Below are 13089 nucleotides of genomic sequence, written 5' to 3'. Positions count from 1 at the left end.
GTTGTTGTGGTTATAAGTATCCACTGAGATAATGTGGAGCTTGGGAAATGGCAAAGTTGGGAGGCTCTCTCAAAAAATTTTAGGTCCTTTCTTTCTCAGTCTTTATCAGTTCCTTTAAAAGCCATAGGACACCTGACACTTGAGATCTAGGGCACACACTGCCTTATATAACCTTAATTTTTTCCATTTGAGTGTTTGTGTGCATGTGCAGTGAAGGGGAGGAGGATACAGAGTCTATAAGTCAAGGCCCTGGCTTTGGAACTGGACCTTGAAGTAAATGTTGGTGAATGAAAGGTTTCCTTTGCATTGTGTTGTATCAAAAGAGACGATACAGATTCTTCATCCTGTGAGTTCCTACTGTATGGACATGACATGGGTCAGGACAGGCAAGAACATTTTGTGGCCTTTATTGAGTCTTGCTCATTTAGAGATAATCATTGCAGGTCTCACAAAGGCCAAACAAGATCACATGAATGCTCCTCATTTGGGAGACTGCCACTCTTACTGGCTTGAAAACTTTTAATTTCTCAGGACTGCATCAAATTAAGCCATTACCAGTCTCTGCATTTTGTCTCTTCATGACTCCTAATAAAGCCAGCTCAACTTCTTCTTATCCCTCTAGCCAAGGGTACTTTCACCCAGCCCTTTTTTTTTTTCTCTGCACATATGTGTGTTTTCCAAAAGCTTAACCACAGTTGCGTAAATATTTTTCCTGTTATGAGCCTAAAGCTGACTGTAGGGAAATAAGATAATTTAGTCAACCAGATTTTCTTTTCAAGAGTAGGAAGGGTTCAGGGGAGCTTCCATAGGGTTGGACAACATCCTCCTGGGAAAACATCAGTCACATTAGTGCATATTCCACTAAACAATGCTACTGATGACTGAAATTAGAAAATCACTGTGATTCAGCAAACTTGAATCATTGTCTGAAGTACAGTACTACATGTATTATTTATCCACTTAAAAAACCAGTTGAAAGAGTTTCAAAAGGTTTCCTTACGCAGAAGACCTCCATATTTTCAGAGTTGGCAAGCTAGCTGTAGTAGGGGGTAGGAGATGTATGTGCCTAAGTTTCCAACAGTTCTTCTTTAGATCTGTGGACAGTTCTATTAGATCCTTTAAGTTTACTTAACAGAACCCACTTGCTGGTTGAGAGCTGAAGCTCATGTTTTCTTTCTTTCTTTCTTTTTTTTTTTTTGGCTTCTTGGCATTATTCAGAGCCTTCAACATAGCTATTCATTTCTTTTTTCACTTATTCTTTCCTTCCTTTCTTGCTTGTTCCCTGTCAGGTTTTTTGATCTTACATTCATAGAATTGGTTTGTCATGATTCTCAGTATATAGTCAAGTGTCATCATTGATCCATGCTCAACTTCCCTTTTATATTTAATTTCTTCACCTAATTTTATTAGTCGCTGTATTGCCAATTTCCAAATCCATTTTCCCTCCTGTAGACACCTATTCTTATGTATTTTCTAATTATTTTAGAAAAATATATATTTTATTTTATTTATTTATTTGGCTGCGCCAGGTGTTAGTTGCGGCACGTGGGATCTTCATTGCCATGTGCAGGATCTTTAGTTGTGACATGTGGGATCTTTAGTTGTGGCATGTGGGCTCTTAGTTGCCGCATGAGGTATCTAGTTCCCTGACAAGGGATCAAACCCAGTCCCCCTGCATTGGGAGCACGGAGTCTTAACCACTGGACCATCAGGGAAGTCCCTATTCTTAATGTATTTAATGTGAATCCTTCCAAGCCATCATATTTATATATATTTTCAAATATGTGTCCATAGGCAATATTAAGTATTACATATGTGCTTTTAATTTACAGAAATGGTCTTATTTGACACATTGTTACTCTTTTCATTCAGCATTATGTTTTTGGAAAAGTAAAACGAAGATGAGAGACTAACCCGTAAGTTATAAAGGTTTATTACAAATATGTAATAATTAAATTACTCTAGCACTGGCCCAGGAACAGACGAACTGTTAGAATAGAGATTCCAAAACCATTCCTATGTACACAGGGAAACTGATAAGGATAGATTAGCTACTTAAATCAGTTATGAAATAATGGATTATTTAAAAAGTAATATGGACATATAATAATAAGAACAACAACAGTCAATATTTATTGGACACATACTATGTTCCAGCCCTGCTCCAAATGTTGGCATACACACTCAATCTCATAACCATATGAAGTAGGCAATAGTTTTGCTTTACAGATGAGAAAATTGAGGCACAAGCACAGAGAGATTAGAAAACTTGACAATTCCCAAGCAGAGATTCCAACCCAGGCAGTTTGGATTCAATGTCCATGATCTTAGCCACTACTCTACACAGCTGTCTCAGAGCTACATTGTCTCATTCTAAGCAGAAAAATAAAATTAAGTTCTTACTTTAAACCATACATAAAAAAATAACCTCTGGATGAATTGTTTCCTTTTTTTTTTTTTTTTTAAACTTATAGTACAATCTAATATTTCTAGTCACTGGTATCAGGTGGGTGCTGACTCTCTTCCTAATATGAATCTAAAACTACATTTCTTGGACTCTCTTACTGACTTCAGGATGTTCATTTTTAATTTGAGTTTTCCCATTTCCTGTATTCAGTACCTGATAGGAGAAACAAATTTGCTTTACCAAGAATTGTTAACTATTACATTACAGGAAGAATGTAAAGAAAGAAGTGATGGACTGCCTGATGCCATATCAGAGTAGAGCTTGCCATCTGAAAACACTGTATACTATTGGAAGCAGATGAGAAAGACTGCTGAAAAAGGGAATTTTGACACAGAGTATTGAGCCATACCTCTGTGGAAACTCTTGAGGCATATTAGCTAAATGTCAGGATGCTTCATGAATATGAATTCTGGAAAGAAGCAATAAGGTACTCTCTAATGACAGAGTCTAAGAATAAGAAAAGTACCTAGAAATCCATAAATTCTTCTCTACCTCTCAATCAATTGGAATAAACTAGGTACTCATGAGGATTCAAGATTCCAGCATAGAGATGGATAAAGTTTCAGTGAATAAAAACATCTAAAAAGTTTAATTTTGTTTACATTATATTAAATTATATATTTAAAATGTCTGTCTGACATAACGAAACTCTCTGGAGCTTTGGCATTTCCTCATCTCTTTCACAGTTACCTCCATTGACTTTCACTCAGTATCTTATATATAACCTTTCCCTCCACCCCGAGGGCAAGGTTGGAGTTTCAATAAACAGAGTATAGACAGGAAATTCAATCTTTCGTTGCATCTCTCACAAAAATTTATGGGAGTCTAAGAAGATAAACTACCACAGTTATATTAAAACATTGTATCCTCTCTAGTATCTGTTATCCCTCAAATCCTGGGAGCCTTGCCTTCGTCTGTAATAAGCAGCTGTTATCCATGCCATTCTGTCCTGGACAATGTGAAGTCATGCACTATCTTGCTCCTAACAGATTATGTCTTCTCTGTCATGACCAGTAGCCGTGAGGAGTGGAACATTTCTTCCATAATGAATGCTTTTCTCAACAATCCATTCACATCACTTTTTCCTTGGATGGTATTGGAGGAGTAGGGAGAGAAGGAAATAAGTAGACAAAGCAGGTGTGCAGGGGGTGGGAGCTCTGGATCTGTATATGTTGGTTATGTGGGCATATGCATGTCCATGAATTCTACTCTCCTCAGTCTACCAAAGAATTAACATTTCTGCCACCCCCTTCCTAGATAAAAGTGAAAGGAAAGGGAGGCAAAGAAGAGGGAGTAAAAGTAGGGCATGGAAACACCTAAAATTCTTTAGAAGAAACCCAAATATTTTTGACTTGCCATTTGGGAAACAGGGTTCTTTCATTTTTTAAAAGTTGTCTTTCTGTAAAACACTAGAAATATTTAGTCCTGCGTCACAGCCTATTTTTAGATCTTAGGTCTAGCTTCTGATCTCTGTGTCCTACCTGAAAAATCATACTGAGAATTAACAGTCCGGGAACTCAACTAGATGGAAGGAAATGTCTGTTCCCAAGCTCCACTCACCTCATGTTTTTATTTTTAATATTTCCATACTGCTTAGTTGTAATTAGTTTCAATAGAACTGTAGAAAAAAACAAAAACTTTGGATTTTAAAAAATTGGGATCAAATTGTACAATTGGTGTACCTGATTATAAAAAGTCAGTTTTAAGTGTTCTTAACCTAACTTCAAATCTCCTGTCAATATCTTTGGACTGTAGAGGCAAAGTATGTGAATTTCAGTCTGACATTGCAAATATCTGCTTAAAGTCAGTATGACATCTTTGAAGAACAGAATTCAAGTTCCATCATAGTGATGTTAATAACCTATAAGTGATATAAATAACCAGTTATCAAGATACTCAAAATCATAGGTGACCAAGAGAGTAAGTAGCCACTAGTTTTAAGGAGTCTTAAGAAATAATGATGTGATAATCTTACTAGACCTCCCAAGCTGAGATTATGATTCTGAACATGTTTTTATGATTTAGAGGGGCCCTGGGCTATTATCTATATAGTTAAGTGCTCTGTAAACCTGCCAAATCCCATCTACCAACTTCCTCAACAAAACCAAGCATTTGTGCCTGTCATCACTGCAAATACTAGGGAACGGCATGAATGTCACTAGGGGTTATTTCACTCATGTTTTCTGTCAACCAGATTTGCAGTATCAAAATTCTAAAAGCATTTTTTATTTAAGTTTTTTTTTTTAATGAAAATATTGAACCATTTTGAGAATTCGGATTCTAGAAACACCATACTTAAAACTCTGGGTTTTCCTACATGGTTGATCTGATTTCTTATTATTGTAGGTATTTCACAGCGTGGACTTAATATGTTATCTGTAATCGGTGTATGTCTACTCCTTCACGGCTATACAGTTTGAGAAAAAGAGATACTTTTCAGACCCTCCCCAGACTGTGAAATGAATCCAGGACAAAGTACCTTCCAGGATATGTCCAAGGGGTAATGAATTGTTTGAGGGCAGAGGAACCCTGGCTCAGTGCAGTTTCGTCTTCCCGTGCTAAATGTGCAGGAGGGAGTCCAGGATGAATGAAGTTGGCCTTAGTGAGTTGTGTTTAATGCCCAGAAGCTGGCCCAAATCCCTGCCTTTATGTAGCAGTCTGATGTTATAAGTGCACAACCACTGGGAGTGTAATGTCACATACCTTGAAACTGATCTTAGAGGTCAGATCCAAAATCTATGGGAGAGGTGGATGCCCCCATCAATTACTCTCATGGGTGTGAAAACAATATCATTTTGTTTTTGTTGTCTCTGTTTTTATCTCTGTTTCTCTTTTCCTACCTTCTGTGGGTACTCGAGGATTGAGTGTTTTTTAGGATTCCATTTTGATGCATCTCTTGTGTTTTTGAATATGTCTTTGTATAACATTTCTTAGTGGGTTTGTAGGTATTACATTTACCTAACTTAACACAGTCTACTGATGTCATCATTTGACCTGTGAGAGTGAAGTATAAAAACGTTCCTTCCCTTTGTGTCCCTTTACTCTCCTCCATTATCTTAAATGTTTCCTCTACATACATTTAGAACTACGTCAGACAGTGTTATTTTTGCTTCAACTCTCAAAGACAATTCAGAAAACTCAAGAGGAGAAGGAAGACCTATGTATTTACCCATATTTTTGCTTACCATATTCTTTCTTTCTTCTTGATTTAAAAAAAAAAAAACCTTTTTCTTTCTGTTTAGAGAACTATTTTTAGCTATTCTTTTAGGGTAAGCCTTCTAGTAACCAATTCTCTTAGATTTCTTTCATCTGAGAATGTCTGATTTCCCTTCATTCCTGAAGGATATTTTCACTGGGTGTAGGATTCTGGATTGACAGTTCTTTCAGCACTTGAAAAATATTGTTCCACTTCCTCTGGCCTCCATGTTTTCTGATGAGAAGTCTGCTATGTGAATTTTTTCCCTATTCAGTATTCCTCTCTCCCTCTCTCTGCTTTTAAGTTTCACTTTCATAGTTTGACTATGATGAATCTTGGTGTGAATTTCTTTGTTTGGTGTTCACGTAGCCTCTTGAATCTGTCAGTTTTTGTCTTCTGCTAAACTTGAAAAGTTTTCAGCCATTATTTCTTTGAGTACTTTTCTATTCCTGTCTTCTCTCTCCTTCCCTTCTGGAACTCCAGTGACATGAATATTAGATCATTTGTTATAGTCCCACAGGTCCCTGAGGCTTTTTTTTTTTTAGTCTATTTCTTTTTGTTGTTCATATTGGATAATTTTTATTGTTTGATCATCTAGTTGGCTGATTCTTTCCTCTGTCACTTCCATGCTTCTGTTATTGAGTTTTTAAAAAATTACAATTCTTATATTTTTCAGTTCTAAAATTTACGTTTGGTGGTCCTTTATACCTCTATTTCTTGCTAAGATTCTATTTTATTTACTTATTTTTAAAAATTTATTTATTTATTTATTTATTTATTTATTTATTTATTGGCTGTGTTGGGTCTTCATTTCTGTGTGAGGGCTTTCTCTAGTTGCGGCAAGCGGGGGCCACTCTTCATCGCGGTGCGCGGGCCTTTCACTGTCGCGGCCTCTCTTGTTGCGGGGCACAGGCTCCAGACACGCAGGCTCAGTAGTTGTGGCTCACGGGCCTAGTTGCTCTGCGGCATGTGGGATCTTCCCAGTCCGGGGCTCAAACCCATGTCCCCTGCATTGGCAGGCAGATTCCCTGCGCCACCAGGGAAGCCCAAGATTCTATTTTTTTTTAATTTTTTTCAAATATGTTTGTAATTGCTTATTTATTTATTTTTTTAACATCTTTATTGAAGTATAATTGCTTTACAATGGTGTGTTAGTTTCTGCTTCACAACAAAGTGAATCAGTTATACATATACATATGTTCCCATATCTCTTCCCTCTTGCATCTCCCTCCCTCCCACCCTCCCCATCCCACCCCTCTAGGTGGTCACAAAGCACCGAGCTGATCTCCCTGTGCTATGCGGCTGCTTCCCACTAGCTATCTATTTTACATTTTGGTAGTGTATATATGTCCATGACACTCTCTCACCCTGTCACATCTCACCCCTCCCCCTCCCCATATCCTCAAGTCCATTCTCTAGTAGGTCTGTGTCTTTATTCCCGTCTTGCCACTAGGTTCTTCATGGCCTTTTTTTTTTTTTTCCTTAGATTCCATATATATGTGTTAGCATACTGTATTTGTTTTTCTCTTTCTGACTTACTTCACTCTGTATGACAGACTCTAACTCCATCCACCTCATTACAAATACCTCCATTTCATTTCTTTTTATGGCTGAGTAATATTCCATTGTATATATGTGCCACATCTTCTTTATCCATTCATCCGATGATGGACACTTAGGTTGCTTCCATGTCCTGGCTATTGTAAATAGAGCTGCAATGAACATTTTGGTACATGACTCTTTTTGAACTATGGTTTTCTCAGGGTATATGCCCAGTAGTGGGATTGCTGGGTCATATGGTAGTTCTATTTGTAGTTTTTCAAGGAACCTCCATACTGTTCTCCATAGTGGCTGTATCAATTTACATTCCCACCAACAGTGCAAGAGTGCTCCCTTTCCTCCACACCCTCTCCAGCATTTATTGTTTCTAGATTTTTTGATGATGGCCATTCTGACCGGTGTGAGATGGTATCTCATTGTAGTTTTGATTTGCATTTCTCTAATGATTAATGATGTTGAGCATTCTTTCATGTGTCTGTAGGCCATCTGTATATCTTCTTTGGAGAAATGTCTATTTAGGTCTTCTGCCCATTTTTGGATTGGGTTGTTCGTTTTTTTGTTATTGAGCTGCATGAGCTGCTTGTAAATCTTGGAGATTAATCCTTTGTCAGTTGCTTCATTTGCAAATATTTTCTCCCATTCTGATGGTTGTCTTTTGGTCTTGTTTATGGTTTCCTTTGCTGTGCAAAAGCTTTTAAGTTTCATTAGGTCCCATTTGTTTATTTGTGTTTTTATTTCCATTTCTCTGGGAGCTGGGTCAAAAAGAATCTTGCTGCGATTTATGTCATAGAGTGTTCTGCCTATGTTTTCCTCTAAGAGTTTGATAGTGTCTGGCCTTACACTTAGGTCTTTAATCCATTTTGAGTTTATTTTTGTGCATGGTGTCAGGGAGTGTTCTAATTTCATACTTTTACATGTATCTGTCCAATTTTCCCAGCACCACTTATTGAAGAGGCTGTCTTTTCTCCACTGTATATGCTTGCCTCCTTTATCAAAGATAAGGTGACCATATGTGCGTGGGTTTATCTCTGGGCTTTCTATCCTGTTCCATTGATCTATATTTCTGTTTTTGTGCCAGTACCAAACTGTCTTGATTACTGAAGCTTTGTAATATAGTCTGAAGTCAGGGAGCCTGATTCCCCCAGCTCCATTTTTCGTTCTCAAGATTGCTTTGGCTATTCGGGGTCTTTTGTGTTTCCATACAAATTGTGAAATTTTTTGTTCTAGTTCTGTGAAAAATGCCAGTGGTAGTTTGATAGGGATTGTATTGAATCTGTAGATTGCTTTGGGTAGTAGAGTCATTTTCACAATGTTGATTCTTCCAATCCAAGAACATGGTATATCTCTCCATCTATTTGTATCATCTTTAATTTCTTTCATCAGTGTCTTATAATTTCCTGCATGCAGGTCTTTTGTCTCCTTAGGTAGGTTTATTCCTAGATATTTTATTCTTTTTGTTGCAATGGTAAACGGGAGTGTTTTCTTAATTTCACTTTCAGATTTTTCGTCATTAGTGTATGGAAATGCAAGAGATTTCTGTGCATTAATTTTGTATCCTGCTGCTTTACCAAATTCATTGATTAGCTCTAGTAGTTTTCTGGTAGCATCTTTAGGATTCTCTATGTGTAGTATCATGTCATCTGCAAACAGTGACAGCTTTACTTCTTCTTTTCCAATTTGGATTCCTTTTATTTCTTTTTCTTCTCTGGTTGCTGTGGCTAACACTTCCAAAACTATGTTGAATAATAGTGGTGAGAGTGGGCAACCTTGTCTTGTTCCTGATCTTAGTGGAAATGGTTTCAGTTTTTCACCATTGAGGACAATGTTGGCTGTGGGTTTGTCATATATGGCCTTTATTATGTTGAGGAAAGTTCCCTCTATGCCTACTTTCTGTAATTGCTTATTTAAGCATTTTCCTGGTGGTTACTTTATAATCTTTGTTAGATAATTCTGATACCTCTTTCATCTCAGTGTTGGCACTTATTGATTGTCTTTCTTCATTCGGTTTGAAATCTTTCTGGTTCTTGGTATGCATTTTTGATTGAAATCTGGACATTTTGAATATTATGTTATGAGAACCTGGATCTTATATTTATTTATTTATTTATTTATTTATTTATTTATTTATTTTACATATACATGTATCTATTCTTTTTCAAATTTTTTCCCCTTTAGGTTAAACCTTCTCTTTTAGCTGGCTTCCTATGACAGAGGAAGGAGGAGTACTATTTTATCACTGTCAGGTGGGAGTAGAACTACAGATTCCCCACTTGGCCTCTCTTGTCACCTTAGGGGTGTTCTTTTTGTGTCTGCTAGTTGGGGTTTTAGCTTGACACCAAGCCTCTACTAACACCATGGCATGGAATTTACCTCTTTATTACTGGGTAGCAGTTAAAATCTTGACTCTCTACTAGGCCTCCTCTGATGTTACTCCAGTGGGGAGAGAGAGGGGTACTTCCTTACTTCTGGGTAGAGGTGGAAATCTAGCTCCCCATGTGGTCTCCACTGACACTGTGAGAAATTGGGAACCTTATTACCACCTATGGGTATGGAAATCCCAGCCCTCTACTAAGCCTTTTCTGACTCCACTTCGGTGGTAGAGTTGAGGTACCTCATTAGTCTGTCAAGGGTGGGAGTCTGGATTCCCCATTGGGCCTTTGTTTTTTTGAGTGGGAGGTGCTAAACTTCCCTCTCCTTGTCTTTTGGCTAAAGAGAGCAGGCTTTTTGTTTTTTGTTTGTCTGTGCCCATTGGTATTTCTGGGTTATCAGCTCAAAGACTTTTTGCTCAAAGTCTGGGGTATATGAGACAAAAAGCAAACCCAGGGTACTCACCATCATATTGATTCTTGGGTCTCCTGTTAGCCTGCCATCTTCTCTCCATCTTTCAGAGTCTTCTTTTGTTTGTTTTACATATAATGCCCAAGGTTTTTATTTGTACTTAGACGGAAAAATAGGGAATGTTATGTCAACTCCATCTTTTTGGAAGGGGAAGTCCCTCCAAAGGCTTTTTAAGTCCCTCCAAAGGCTCTATTATAACAAGACATAGAACATTTCTCATCAAAAGTACCACATTCCTTAGTTATGAAAGAACACCTCTATCATGAACTTCAGTGCTCCCTGTAATGTTGAAGAAACTATATAGCCTCAAAATAATGTTAAGAGAAAATATTTTAGAAGATCTTTTCACTAGTGTTGAGAGCATGAAATCAATCATTTCCTTTTTTACCCATCATGCCCCTATTTGAATTCTCTTACAAATTCCACACTGTTGTTTTCTGAGGCATCTTGGTTTGAGCTTTGAGTGTCCTTGGCTTTACTGTCATGTTTATTATTCTCAAACTGCTAGATGCAAGGTCTTCCTAGTTTTCATTGTAATGAGTGTAACCAGTGTATTGAGTTGGGTGTAAACATGAAAATCTTTTATTTCTCCAATAAATCCCTATTGGGGATTCCAATAATTCCCTTACAACAATACAAGTTTGTAGAAAAAGGCCAGATGCTAGATGTTTTTGAGAAATCTAGCACTCTATATGGTAAGGGAAAAGTTGGATTTGTACTTTATATATCCTATATAAAGATGATCCATAAGATTGCTTCTGGACCGTTTATTCTGCTGCATTAGTTTTTCTTTTTGTCTGTTTTAGACCAGTTCTGCTACTCTTATTGCTATGGCTTTCTAGTATGTATCAATACCTAGTAGAATGAATCATGGCTATTTGGAGATTTTATTGTTCCATGTAAACATTAAAATGTTTGTGAAGTTTCTCTAAAAATTTCTGCAGACTTTTGTTGTTGTTGCTGTTGTATTACATTGAATTTAAACATGGCATGTTTATTCAGGTCCTCTTTTGTTAGTTAAAAGTGTTTGAATACAGCAGAAACTAACACAACATTGTAAAGCAATTATACTCCAATAAAAATAAAGTTATTAAACATTTCTTTCATAAATGCCTTGTCCATTCTTCATTAAATTACCCTCGCTTTATAGCTTTTGATTTCTGTAACATGATAGTATATTTACGAACTTGATGAATTCTTTTATTAGTTCCAGTTGTTTGCTTTCTTTTGTTTTAATGACTATACCATCAGGAAGTAATGTCTTGCACCTTCCCTTGCAATTATCATAACCCCTTCTTACCATTCTTACTGCATTAGTTAAGATGTTCAGTATTACTATGCTGAATAGTAATAGAGAAAATACAAGTTTTTATTTTGTTCCAGTTCTTAAAGGGAATGTACTTAACTGTGGGTTTTCAACAGATAATCTTTATTAAGTCAAGGAAATTCTTTTACTCTTCGTTTTCTGGGAGTTTCATCATAAATATGTGTTGACTTTTATCAAATATAGTTTTTCTTCATTTACTGAGAAGACCATGTGATTTTTTCTTTTAGTTTGTTAATATTGTAAATTACATTAATAAGTTTTCTCATATTGAACTATCTTCGATTGTTTTAATAACAATTGAACATTGAATCATGATATATTAATTTTTAAATAAATTGATATTTTCAGTTGTCTGATTATTTAGGTATTTTTGCATATATAAAATGTTCATAATTAAACATATCTATACTTTTTTCCATGCTTTGTTCATTTTTGTTTTGTTTTGTTTTGTTTTGTTTTTTAACACAGCTTGTGGGGTTTTAGTTCCCCAACCAGGGATCAAACCCAGACCCCTTGGAAGTGAAAGTGCGGAGGCCTTAACCACTGGACCACCAGGGAATTCCCTGTTCATCCATTTTTGAACTCAAGGTTACATTAGATTCATAAAATGAATCGGGCAGCTTTCTCCTTTCTTCTATTTTTCTGAAACAACTTGTATGAGAAAGGGATGATCTGTTCTTGAATGCTTGGTAGCACTCAACTGCAAAAACCATGTAGGACCAAAGTTTGGTCATTTTTGGAGGGTGGAGTTCTTGATTCCGATATCCAGTCTTCAATGGTGATTCATCTGTTCAAGTATTATATTTCTTCTTGGGTTTTCTTGGCATCTTACATTTTTCCAGAAATGTATCCATTTAAGCTAGGTTTTCAAATGTCTTGGCATACAGTTGTTAATAGTCTATTATTTTAAAAATCTCTGTTACATCTATAGCTTATTGCTAGTTTTTTTTTTTTGGAATATTTTGCATTTTATTTTTATTTATTTATTTATTTTTATACAGCAGGTGCTTATTAGTTATCTATTTTATACATATTACTGTATATATCTCAATCCCAATCTCCCAGTTCATCCCACCACCACCACCACCACCACCCCTGCTTTCCCCCCTTGGTGTCCATACATTTGTTCTCTACATCTGTTTCTCAATTTCTGCCCTGCAAACCGGTTCATCTGTACCATTTTCCTAGATTCCACATATGTGTGTTAATGCGATATTTGTTTTTCTCTTTCTGACTTACTTCACTCTGTATGACAATCTCTAGGCCCATCCACGTCTCTACAAATGACCCAATTTCATTCCTTTTTATGGCTGAGTAATGTTCCATTGTATATATGTACCACATCTTCTTTATCCATTCATCTGTCGATGGGCATTTAGGTTGCTTCCATGACCTGGCTATTGTAAATAGTGCTGCAGTGAACATTGGGGTGCATATGTCTTTTTGAATTATGGTTTTCTCAGGGTATATGCCCAGTCGTGGGATTGCTGGGTCATATGGTAATTCTATTTTTAGTTTTTTAAGGAACCTCCATGCTGTTCTCCATAGTGGCTGTATCAACTTACCCACCAACAGTGCAAGAGGGTTCCCTTTTCTCCCCACCCTCTCCAGCATTTGATGTCTGTAGATTTTCTGATGATGCCCATTCTAACCGGTGTAAAGTGATACCTCATTGTAGTTTTGATTTGCATTCCTCTGATG

Source organism: Balaenoptera musculus, chromosome 17, assembly GCF_009873245.2.
Source record: "Balaenoptera musculus isolate JJ_BM4_2016_0621 chromosome 17, mBalMus1.pri.v3, whole genome shotgun sequence".
Classification (NCBI taxonomy): domain Eukaryota; kingdom Metazoa; phylum Chordata; class Mammalia; order Artiodactyla; family Balaenopteridae; genus Balaenoptera; species Balaenoptera musculus.
This window is presented reverse-complemented; position numbering follows the sequence as displayed.